Raw genomic sequence first — 13,363 nt, 5'->3', positions numbered from 1 at the left:
TTGTTTATGATGACTACTGGAGCTGAGCTCTTGGGCCTTTAAGTACTCCATGTATAACCTGAGAAACTCCAAGAAATTCTCTTTTTTATTATTTTTTTATTGAAGTATAGTTGACATATAATACCATATTGGTTACAGGTGTATGGTATACTGATTCACAGTTTTTAAAGGTTATACTCCATTTATAGTTATTATAAAATATTGTTGTACAATATATCCTTGTAGCTTACTTTATACCTAATAGTTTGTACTTCTTAATCCCCTACCCCTGACTTGCCCCTCCCCCCTTCCCTCTCCCCACTGGTAACCACTAGTTTGTTCTCTATACTACCTGTGTGTCTGCTTCTTTTCTGTTATATTCACTAGTTGTTATTTTTTTAGATTCCAAATATAAGTGATATCATACAGTATTTGTCTTTCTCTGTCTGACTTATTTCACTTAACATAATGCCCTCCAAGTCCGTCCGTGTTGCTGCAAATGGCAAAATTTCATTCTTTTTTATGGCTGAGTAGTATTCGATTGTCTATATATACCACATCTTCTTTATCCATTCATCTGTTGATGGAAACTTAGGTTGCTTTCATATCTTAAGAAATTCTTATCTTTGTGATCTCAAGTTACTCAAGGTGGATGTGTTCTCTATTTAAACAGCTCAATAGTTCACCAATGTGGGTATTCATTATATTCTCTATAGCGTGCTATGCTATCAGAATTTCTTTAGAGAGCAGTTAATTTAAAATCAAGTGATCCCTATAAGTGAAAGATTCTTCTTTATCTTTGGATACTTTCTTGGGTTTCAAAGGCTGGAAGTAAGGGCTCTCCCCACAGTGTCATCCACAGACCCTTCCTGACTTGTCATTGTGTGTGACTGTGGCCAAGCATATGCCGCTGATTAAAGCACTTTCAAGCTGGAACTGTAGTGCTCCATTTGCTTGTATCCATTTCCAAAAACATGGCTGGCAGCCTGGGCTGATTCTAGACTTTCCCTTGTTCTCTGGGCCTTGCTTCTGGCCCTACCATTTCCCTTCCGGTCCACTTCACCTCAAAGAAGATGTAGGTCCCCATGGGAGAAAGGGGAGGCATTCCACAGACACAGCTAAGAAGAAAGTGCCACCCCAGGGTAGAGCCGCTGGCAGCCCACCCAGGCTATTTTGGGGTGGATCCAACCCTATTGCATATTTCTCTAAAATAAAACATCCAGTTAAATGTACACCAAATTCTTCTTTTTCTACGGTCTTTAAATAAACATAGACTTTGTAGGCCCCCAAAATAAACCTATGAGAATAAGGAAGTAATTTTTTTCTAAGTATATTAGAAATAGATGGTTAGGAGTCTTCTAATCTGGCAAAGACAGGAAATGGAAGCATGAACGGAAAATGGACCAAGACTCTTGGTCACAAATAGGCTCCTCACTTAAACCAATATGATCACCTCATGCATTCTGACCCGAGCAGGTCACTGGTTTCCAGGAAGACAGTTGGATATTTTAGCCTTAGATATGGTTAAAGAACAAGAGAAAGGACCTTAGGCAAAGAAGCTAGCGGAGAGAGAGAATCACTACGCTTTTATTCTTTTTAATATAATTTCAAAACTGTGATTTGGATAGGTGTTATTTTGTGTCTTTTGAAAGCCATGGGGATAGATCTGTGTAACTCCCCTCCTCCGACAGAAAACTAAGACTGACATCCAGATAGACTTGGTCAGGTCAGAAGTAGAACTCAAATTCGTAGGCATTAGTCCTGCTATTTAATGTCAAGGTCTTCATCTTCTAAAGGTTAGAAAAAAGTTCAAGAAGAGAAAATATATGTCACTATTATTTTAAATGACATTAATTTGATACTCCCTAAGTGAAAAGGCACCTCTAAAACATTTACTTGACTCTTCTCTTGTTTACTTCTCCACTCTAGCTACCTATTATTCTTTCTCTCTAAAAAAAGACCGAGGTAAGGTGGTAAAATTGGAATGGATAAACCTACCACATAGAGATGCTTTAAAGATTAAAAGGATAACCTATGAGAAAGCACCCAGCAGACAGATAGTAGATGCTCAATAGAGAACTCCTTCTTTCCTCGTTGGCAGAGAGAAAGCATTGCAAGATCATTGGCAAAGAAGTGTTGTTATGAGAGCTACATTAGGTTCTTCCCCTCATTGGAGTCAAATTGGTGAGAAAGCAGCACCAAGGTTTACACATCAAATCTGTCTGTGACTCTTTTGCAGACTAACTCTATCTTCCCCAATCATCACTGCAGGTTTTAGAACAAAGCACTGGACAAAGCAATGCTCCTCACAACCAAAGAGGGTTCTGCTACACAACAAAGGCTAAACAACAACCTTGAATGCAGTTCAAGGTTCTATCAGATTCCTGGCATCAGATTAGGAGTTCCTTTGAAGAAAAGATTGCTGTCTTCAATAGAACTCCTTACTAGCCCTTTCTTAGAGGGTGTAATAATACACTTTCTATTGGAACTAGGTAGTCATTTGGTCAACCAACAATTAAGGAAACAGCATTCATATTTGGTTACATAATTAGCCTATATCCTCCTGTCTGGATGATTTTAAAGGCTATAAAGAACAAAGTAGTTTCGCTCTAAGTACATATAAGTATATTCTCCATAAATAAAGAGAAAGAATTAAATGCTCTACCATATACACATGGGAAGCCATGTCTTGTAGTGAATGAGAGTACAGCTTTGGGTTCAGATGGTCCTGAGTTCAAATTTCTTTACTAGGTTTGTGGACTTGGGAAAGTTATTTGACCTTTCTGAGATGCAGTTTTCTCATCCATAAAATGGAAATGATAATAGCTTACCTTGCAGGGTTGTTAAAAATTGCATGAGATAATGTGAATTATGTACTTATTATGCATACAGTGTCTGACCCTATAGGGGTTCCATCAATAAACAGTGGTTAATATATTGGTGATGATTGCTAATTGTGCCAAGATTGGCCAAGCTACCATCACAGGAGCTATGTGCCTTGAGTGTTTTTGTTTGACACTTACCTTTAGCCAACTGAGCAATGTAAGACGGAGTCCCCAAATGATCTTGGGAGCAATGACCTCTTTGATGATCACCACCACCATATTGTGAAGTCTATGATCTGGGCAGTCAGAGTCTATCCAGCCAAGACCACTTCAGAACTTTGGATTGGCGTTCCATCACTAGAATAGCTGCTGTGGTGTCTCCATGAGCTTGAGGAGCTTAATGGGGTTGGGCGGGGAGGTGGGTTGTGGACAGGAGGCTTCAAACTTCCCTGGATCTTACCATTGCCTCAGAGGTGTTTCAGCTGAGTCAACCACCAGGAGGTGGAAGCCTAGCCTCTTAGTGTTTATTCATAACCAGAAATAGGCCATACCCCAGGTTTTCATAATTCTGAAGGCCTTATACCATAGCCTGAATATTCAGCTTCCCTCATCAGAAGTAAAGACAACTCTCCATCTAGAGATTGGCCAAGCAAGAAACTCCTTCTATTGTAGGAAATGGGGACTCACTCTGTTGCCCTTTGACTCCAGGCAGGCTCTGAATGTCTCCTTTCTAAACAGACTTATTCAAACTCCTCAGGTAAATGTCTCTCCTCTGACAAGGAGCCAAGCATTCAAAGTCCTTGAAAAGTTTAGTATTTACCTTCCAGAAGTTTCTAATCCCCATAATAGTCTCTTCACATCCTCTTCACAGCATTTAAGGTGTTAGGACTTTCTCAGTGGGTTGCTGAGTGATTGCAATTAAGGAGACAGACTATGACAGTAAACTAATTTATGTTTGTGGCCACCTAAGCTGTGGTGTTTTTTTTTTTTTTAAACGTCTTTATTGGAGTATAATTGCTTTACAATGGTGTGTCAGTTTCTGCCCTATAACAAAGTGAATCAGTTATACATATACACATGTTCCCATATCTCTTCTCTCCTGCGTCTCCCCCCCTCCCACCCTCCCCATCCCACCCCTCCAGGCGGTCACAAAGTACCGAGCTGATCTCCCTGTGCTATGCGGCTGCTTCCCACTAGCTATCTATTTTACATTTGGCAGTGTATATATGTCCATGCCACTCTCTCACCATGTCACATCTTACCATTCCCCCTCCCCATATCCTCAAGTCCATTCTCTAGTAGGTCTGTGTCTTTATTCCCGTCTTGCCACTAGGTTCTTCATGACCTTTTTTTTTTTTTTTCTTAGATTCCATATATATGTGTTAGCACACTGTATCTGTTTTTCTCTTTCTGACTTACTTCACTCTGTATGACAGACTTTAACTCCATCCACCTCACTACAAATACCTCCATTTCATTTCTTTTTATGGCGGAGTAATATTCCATTGTATATATGTGCCACATCTTCTTTATCCATTCATCCGATGATGGACACTTAGGTTGCTTCCATGTCCTGGCTATTGTAAATAGAGCTGCAATGAACATTTGCCGTGGTGTTTTGATGAAGAGAGATAACCTCTCATGGATGCAGTAGAAACTTTTGTTTGGTGAGGTGAGCATAGTGTAAGAAAAGCTGCCTATCCAGGGCACTCTGGATGAAATGACATATAATGAAAGCAACAATAACAGAACAGCTTCCAGACCAAATAGTCCTCTGCTACGACAGGATTTGTTTTTTCATTTGGTTTGCTTCTTTTCACTTCTAGATAGATAAGCAAACAAACATTGTAAGAAAGCACAATAATATAGAGAAGCAAACTAAAAAATTAAACGTTTCCTAGGAATCCATGAATATTAATGCTGTAAAATACAACCTCTTGGTCTCTTTATATATACAGTTAATCTTAGATGACTGCTTAATAATCCATTTTATGAATGTACCACAATCATTTAACCAAGGCTGAATTGTCAATATTTGGATAGTTTCCAGATTTTCAGTATTACAAAAATACTTTGATGAATGACATAGTCGATAAATATTTGTTCTTAGTCAGTATCCTTTCCTTACAATAAGTTCCAAGATATTGCATTTGTTGAGTGAAAGGCTCTGCACAGGATTTTGTTCACATGAAGAAGGCTGCTCTGAACATTCCATGCAGGACTCCTATGGAATAGATGCAACACATGTCTCCTGGGAGTGGACTTTCCAGGTCTTGGATAAAGGACCATATGGCTCAGTTTTCCCAGGCGGTCCCAGTTAATTTCTGCTGACCCAGGGACTCACCCTTTTAGTGACCCTTTTTATTCTCAAAAGTGTCTTTGTTGGGGCTTCCCTGGTGGCGCAGTGGTTAAGAATCTGCCTGCCAATGCAGGGGACACGGGTTTGAATCCTGGTCCTGGAAGATCCCACATGCCGCAGAGCAACTAAGCCCGTGCGCCACAACTACTAAGCCTGTGCTCTAGAGCCTGCAAGCCACAACTACTGAGCCTGCGCTCTAGAGCCCACAAGCCACAACTACTGAGCCCACGTGCCACAACTACTGAAGCCCGTGCACCTAGAGCCCGTGCTCCGCAACAAGAGAAGCCACCGCAATGAGAAGCCCGCTCGCCGCAACTAGAGAAAGCCCGCGCACAGCAACGAAGACACAACGCAGCCATAAATTAATTAATTAATTATTTTTTAAAAAAGTGTCTTGGTTTAGGCAATGTATAGATAGTCATCCTAGTCATAGGGTAGATGAATGCTTTCCTTTTAGAGATAATGCAAAACTGTTCCCAAAATTGTTGCGCCGACTCAAACTGCCCCAATAATGTAAAAGTGACGCTCTGGATCCACAGCCCCTCTGACACCTGGTCCTGTTAGACTTTTTCATGTTTTTCAATCAAATGGTTGTAAAATGCTATTTTATTAAAATCATGATTTACACATCCTGATCTCTGTTGATGTTATATACCATTTCATATTTTTGTTAGCCATATATATATATATATTTTTTTTTTTCCTCTCCTTTGAAATGCCTGTTTATACCTTTTGACTACTTTCTATTCTGATGTTTGGGTTGAGCCAACAAAAATTGAACACAACCCAAATGCCTATCAAAAGGAGAGGACATGAATGAGCTGTGCTGTATACAATGTGGTATAATTCAGCAGCCAAAATGAGTTCATCGAAGTATCATGCAACACTATGGATATCTTAGCAATATATTATTAAATTAAAAAATAATTTTGTAAAGATTAAATACACACATTTACATGTGTATATATAGACATATATACCAAAAATAAAATTTTAGAAATACGAATCCTCCCAAAAAATCCTTATAAAATAGAAAGCATTTATATGATGATGAATATGAGATTCAGGTTACCTCAGAGAGGAGGGAAGCAATAGGAAGAAATCCAGAGACCTTATGGTTATTAGGTCAGTTATCATCAAGATAAGAGCATTTGTTTAGGGTGGTGCATTCTAAGGATTTATCACAAACAAACAAGGAAATAAACAAACAAAAGAAGACCATGTATATGTAATGAGTCAAGATTGCCATTAATTCATCTCCAATGAGGATAGGGGAGGAAATGCACATTTTAAGGTTATATAGAAATATTACCAGATCTGCCCTCAAGAAAGATTAAACAATTTATATTCCCACCAAAATGTATGAGTGCCTATTTCACAGTGTCCTGAATTATTCTGTAATGCTAAAACGATTGGACTGAATGCACCTGGGCCACGGTGTATGGAATGAAATGGGAACCTCTGTCCCCGATCCCCTAATGGTGAGGCATTTGGTCCACCTTTACCGGTCTCATCTTTGCTGAAAGCCTGCCTATTTTGGTCTGCTGCTGGAAGATGGGATGTGAAGCACGGCCTATATAGCACTAGGCTGAGGGGTGGAACCATATGAAATGTCTCTATTACCATTGTTTTTAGTGACTTCCAGATGTGAAGAGAACCACCTGCTCTGCAGCTGTTTCCTTGCTTACTCCAGCCACAGCCCCCTTTCAGCAACATTTTCTCCAAATGTATTTGCCAGTACTATTCTAAAAACTGCCTGCTGTCCATCACTATCATCATTAACAGTAGCAACTAATGTCTGGTTTTTGTTTAAGATGCCAGAAGTGTCAGGTATATAAATAAGAATATATATACTTGTATTTATCTATTTATTTATTTATGGCTGTGTTGGCTCTTCGTTTCTGTGCGAGGGCTTTCTCCAGTTGCGGCAAGTGGGGGCCGCTCTTCATCACGGTGTGCGGGCCTCTCATTATCGCGGCCTCTCTTGTTGCGGAGCACAGGCTCCAGACGCGCAGGCTCAGTAATTGTGGCGCACGGGCCTAGTTGCTCCGCGCATGTGGGATCTTCCCAGACCAGGGCTCGAACCCGTGTCCCCTGCATTGGCAGGCGGATTCTCAACCACTGCGCCACCAGGGAAGCCCTCTATTTATTTTTAAATCAGATAAATATGCTTAGGCCTCTGCCCTCCAGTCATGAGACATTGCATCTCAGCAATGTTTAAGAGCCCCTTTCCCTCCCAAAGATGGCAGGAGAATAGAAATGGCTGAAAAGGAGATGGTACTCTAACTAGAAAATTTAGTCCATTGCCGAAGTGCACATGGTCCAAGCTTGTGTCCATGTGCATGCAGCTGCCTCTATTCTCTCTGTGGAAAGCTGGAGATGGGGACCTATCGTTGAGGCTTATCACACTGGCCTCCACAAGGGCTTCCATCAAAGATCTGTCCATCTTCAGTGAGCCCCATGAGAGCAGAACTTGGCCCCCATCATATCTATTTGAAATAAAATATGTATTCAATAAAATCACTCACCTCCACACATCTTCAAGTCTTGGGAGATCCCAGTCTCTTTCCCACCCACACCGCCTCCTCCAACCCTTGGAGCTCCTCTCCCTCTTGGATTATCCTTCAGGCTGCCTCAGTTTGCCTGGTCGTCATAAAGTCCTGTTTACCTGAGGGGTTATCTTTCAGTCTTTCCAGAGTCTAGAGTAGTGAAGACAAAGTAAACTGATATCTTACAAAAAATTCCAGAGGTGTTATGACATTGTCCTAGTGAACATACCCTCAAAGTATGTCAAAAATGTACCCACTTCTCTCCAGCTCCTTTGCTGTCACCTAATTCAAGCCACCATCATTCTTATGTGGACTGTTACAACAAATATAAACAAATCTCCCTTGTTTTCTTCAGATGTATTCTCCACAGAGCAGCCAGTGGGAGATTTTAAAAACACAAATCGGATTGTGTTACAGCCTTAATTAGTAAGATATGAAACAGTAAGAATAATAATGTATTCAAATTAAAAATCCTAATCAAGGACAAGGCCTATAAGCCATCCAGCCTTATTCCCTGCTGCTCTTCTCTAAGTGCTAGACACAAACAGTTTTGTTTGTTTGTTTCTTTCTTTGTTTTTAAACTCTCCCTGGCTCTTCACTACCGCAGGCTTAGTCTAGCCCTCTGCCTGAAATCTTTTCCTGTCTACCTCCTGCTTATGCCTTGGGTCTTAGCTAAATGCTACTTCCTCAGCGATGTCTTTCATTGATTCCAAAATCTGAATGAGTGATCCTGTTTTCATTTCTCCTTATACCCTTTATTATCCTTCTTGGTAGTTTCACAATTCATCATTATCTACATGTCGGCCCTGACCACGTATTTCTAGTGCCTAATGAATAGTAGACACTGAAGAAATTAATGAATGAAAGGAAGATATGGAACCTTGAGTGGCTTAAGTTCTACTTAGGCAGATACACACACACACACACACACACACACAGTAGTTACAGTAGTTGTGGATTATTGAACAGCCCCACCCTCTCCTAATTCTCAGTTCAGAAACTGAGTAACAAGAGGCCCAACCCAACCATTGTTACAGCCTTTCTGTTTCATATTACTGTTGACTGACATACTTGCAAGCAATTCAATCCATGTGCAAGGATTCCATGAGACAGTCAGTCATGAGACAAAGGCAAAAATGCCTTAGTTCTATATTTGCTACAATCTGTGCCATTTTTCATCTTTCCTATCTGTGGCTTTTTTTTTTTTTTTTTTTTGATGCTTGGGAGACTGCTATAAATCTGGCAAATATACTTACAAACTGGAATAATAGGAACATATGTCAGGAATAAATACGTATTTACTTCCAAGCAGAAAGTGAGGAATATTTGTCTTTGCACTTAATCAACTTTAAGAAGAATCAGCCTCTTGGGAGACATCCTGCAATCTTTCCCCTTTCACCAAGTCTCCTCCATAACACCTCTCCACCCCTACCCCCCAATTCTTCACTTTGGTGAAGCAGGAAATTTCAGCTGGTCTTTAAAATTATACAGACTGATTGTTTAGAAATTATTTTTTTGAAAACTAGGAATTACTCTGTTAAGAAAAAAAAAAGCCATACCCATTGGAAAATGTTTCTAAAAACAGTTCCAGGACAAGAATAAACAAGTATATTTGTAGTTGCCTCTAAGTCATTAAGTTGGTAACTGAATTAGTTTTTCCTTCATATCAAATCAGAGAGACTTCAAGCAGTCTCACTGCTGGAAATTTATCCTGTGGATGCATTCCTATGTGAAGATATTCATTGTGCTTTCATGTAATTTCCCAAAATTGAAAACAACATAAATGTTTATCAGAAAGGGTTGTTTTAATCAACCATGTCCAATCTATGAAATATAATACTATACACTCCTGAAAAAGAATAAGGGGGATCTACAAGTACCAACATGGGAGAAGGGCTAAGAAATATTATTAATGAAAATGCAAAGGAAAAACTATGCATAAATAGAATCCTATTTGTACAAAAATAAAATTATATAATATACTATTCAGAAAGCATTTCTGGAAGGATATTCAAGAAACTCTTATTGCAGATAGTTTTGGGAAATGAAAGTGTGGCTTGGGGTGAAGAGAACTTTTACTTTTTAAATTTTATACTCTTCTGTACCTTTTGATTATCTTTTAATCATGAATGGGTATTACTTTTTGTTATCAGATTCTTATACTATTACACATATATCAGTTTTTTTTTTTTTCATATATCAGTTTAAAGCTAAAGTGCTTTTAGATTGAAGTTACTTGGGAAAATGCCCTGGCTTCTTTTCTCACTGTGTATCTTCAGTTTCTGTATCCCGTTACTGTTGTGGGCTATGCATTTGCCTTAGCTTGCGCCATCTCTAATAATATTATGTGCTGGCAAGTCTGAATTTTCATTTCTGCTACGGGACTCTTTAATCCTGCTTATTTTAAGAAACACTTTCAGGTTTCTTTACAGAAATCTGTTAAAATAGTGATTTTAAGGTTCCTTCTAAATTTAAGTTCAAAATCAAAATTGTATGGGATCCTTAGTCTTTCAGCTAATCATTCATTTAACCTACCTTTATGGACATAGCATTGCATATGTAGCATTTTGCAAGTTACAAGTTGATTAAGACAAAGTACCTGATTTTAAGGAGCATGAAATGAAGTGGGAGAGATAGAAACTAGTTTTACTCTATATAACCTGTTCCAAAAAGTTCTTAATGCAAAGGGGGAGTGGGACACAGAAGAAAAGTTACTAAATTACACTGGATCAAGGAAGATTTCTAGGAAAACATAACGATTAAGATGAATCTCCAAAAACAAAAGGAATAGTTGGTACAACGCCACTACCTTCACTAGAACATTTTACGTGACCTGGAATTAGACAATTTTAGACGTAGAGGTGACCGTAAAAGAAAATGAAGTCTAACCCTCCTATTTTAAAAATGAAGAAACAGGGCTTCCCTGGTGGCGCAGTGGTTAAGAATCCGCCTGCCAATGCAGGGGACACGGGTTCGAGCCCTGGTCCGGGAAGATCACACATGCCGCGGAGCAACTAAGCCCGTGCGCCACAACTACTGAGCCTGCGCTCTAGAGCCCGCGAGCCACAACTACTGAAGCCCGTGTGCCACAGCTACTGAAGCCCGCGCGCATAGAGTCTGTGCTCTGCAACAAGAGAAGCCACCACAATGAGAAGCCTGCGCCCCGCAACAAAGAGTAGCCCCCGCTCACTGCAACTAGAGAAATCCCGCGTGCAGCAGCGAAGACCCAATGCAGCCAAAAATTAAATAAATGAATAAATAAATAAATTTATTTAAAAAAATAATAAAAATGAAGAAACATTATTTTTTAAAACAACAAGGGCTGGGGGTTCAGATTAAGTGATCAGTACAGAGTAGACACTTCCTTCCCTCCAGGGCCAACTACATAATTTACAAGGCACCTTGTTCAAAATGATTAAGAATTTCAAGACAGGGTTTCCCTGGTGGTGCAGTGGTTGAGAATCCGCCTGCCAATGCAGGGGACACGGGTTCGAGCCCTGGTCTGGGAAGATCCCACATGCCACGGAGCGACTGGGCCCGTGAGCCACAACTACTGAGCCTGCGTGTCTGGAGCCTGTGCTCCGCAACAAGAGAGGCCGCGATAGTGAGAGGCCCGCGCACCGCGATGAAGAGTGGCCCCCGCTTGCCACAACTAGAGAAAGCCCTCGCAGAGAAACGAAGACCCAACACAGCCAAAAATAGATAAATAAATTAATTAATTAAAAAAAAAAAAGAAGATGGCATCTGTACTTACGATGCTTAATTTATAAAAAAAAAAAAAAGAATTTCAAGACAGCTACAACAAAGCATTAAATCAAGCATGTGCACTTCTGAGCACGGGGCCTTGTGCAACTACCACATGGGCCTCAGGCCAGCGATGCAGGCCTCACTCCCTCCTCTTACCTCGGTTCCTAGAAGGCTCTAGAGTCAGAATGTAAATAAGAACCCAGACCTCCTCAGGCCCTGTTTCATGCCCTGTGCTCTTCAGATTTAGAACAAATACCAATTCAACTGGAAATGCCAATATCATGTATAGAGGATAATGCTTTTTAAATTTTTCCTGTGCACAATTGTACAATTGTGTTAAGAAATGTATAAAATCACATTGCAGCAGTTGCTCAAATAGCTAAATAATCCAGGCCTTTAAGCAATGGAGTGGGTCATGAATTCTGCCTTTCACTTTTTCATTTTTGCATATTATAAAAAACAGATGAATTTATAATGCTGCTTTTAAAAAATGATTACAATAAGAAAAAGCCCTACAGAATAAGGAAAAGCATGCTTCTAACAAGGCTGTTGGTATACTCAACCCTTACCTATATAGACAAACACTTCTCAAAATTAAAAAACTCATAAATAATCCATTAACCTAAACTTTTTTTAACTGAGGGGATAGGAAGGTCTTATAATGATTTGTCCATATAAATGAATAAATGTGTGCCTTCATTTATTCATGTAATAAACATGAATAAACATGAATCAATGTGCCAAGAGCCTGGGACAAGGCTGGTTCACAATAGGTGTTCACTAAAAGTGAGTGATGACAGATGAATGAGTGACTACATAAAGAACCACAACGGAATGTTATTTGGCCACATAAAGGAATGAAGTACTGACCCATGTTACAACTTGGATGAAACTACAAAATATTATGCAGTGTAAAAGAAACCAGACATAAAAGGCCACATATTGTATGATTCCATTTATATAAAATGTCCAGAATAGGCAAGTCTATAGATGCAGAGAGTAGATTAGTGGTTGTCAGGGGCTGGGAAGAGGAAGGAATGGGGAGTGACTGCTTATGGGTATGGGTGTTTTGGGTTTTTTAATATGATTAAAAGGTTCTGAAATTAGAATGTGTTGATGGTTGCACAACTCTGTGATATACTAAAAACTATTTAATTGTACAGTTTAAAAAGGGTGGATACTGTAGTATGTAAATTACAGCTCAATTTTAAAAAAATTTTTAAAGAACTAGACCAAGATGGAGAGAGTGACTAACTTGCTAAAGATCAAATATTCCATAAGGGACTTCCCTGATGGCACAGTGTTTAAGAATCCTCCTGCCAGTGCAGGGGATACGGGTTCGAGCCCTGGTCCGGGAAGATCCCACATGCCACGGAGCAACTAAGCCTGTGCGCCACAACTACTGAGCCTGAGCTCTAGAGCCCACAAGCCACAACTACTGAGCCCGCGTGCCACAACTACTGAAGCCCACGTGCCTAGAGCTCGGGCTCCACAACAAGAGAAGCCACTGCAATGAGAAGTTCGCACACCGCATGAAGAGTAGCCCCCCTCGCCGCAACTAAAGAAAGCCCGCGCGCAGCAACGCAGACCCAACACAGCCACACACACACACAAATTCAGTTAGTGGAATTCTGAGTCTAACATCAAGACTTCTGGCTCCTACCTAGGGCATTTCCCAGTCTATCAAGCTACCACCCAGAAATTTGCAGAGCACCACAAGTTCTCTCTCAGGTGCCATAGACATGAGACTTACACACAGGAACCGCATGGACCAAGGTGTTAACCCAGTGGAGGCTGCACTCTGACTCCAGAAGCTCTGGCCTGTGAGGGGTGTAGCACAAAGCAGAGGAGAGAAAGAATGAGGGGAGAGCTCCTTCCAAGAGGTTCCTCATTTTCTCTCCATC

General features: G+C 40.2%; 1 long non-coding RNA gene across 6 annotated transcripts in view; it reads right to left on the bottom strand.

The window, feature by feature from the left end:
- LOC137766464 (uncharacterized) overlaps positions 1 to 13,363 on the bottom strand; it is a 78,796-nt gene that overhangs the window by 55,829 nt on the left and 9,604 nt on the right. For 4 of the 6 annotated variants that reach the window (XR_011074328.1, XR_011074330.1, XR_011074326.1 and 1 more), the window contains exon 4: positions 13,213 to 13,280. The exons of the other annotated variants lie outside the window; for them this stretch is intronic. This is a non-coding gene — a long non-coding RNA (uncharacterized lncRNA). The remainder of the gene's footprint in view (positions 1 to 13,212; positions 13,281 to 13,363) is intronic. 6 annotated transcript variants of the gene reach the window in all.

The sequence above is a fragment of the Eschrichtius robustus genome, chromosome 6, assembly GCF_028021215.1.
Source record: "Eschrichtius robustus isolate mEscRob2 chromosome 6, mEscRob2.pri, whole genome shotgun sequence".
Taxonomy (NCBI): domain Eukaryota; kingdom Metazoa; phylum Chordata; class Mammalia; order Artiodactyla; family Eschrichtiidae; genus Eschrichtius; species Eschrichtius robustus.
This window is presented reverse-complemented; position numbering and strand designations above follow the sequence as displayed.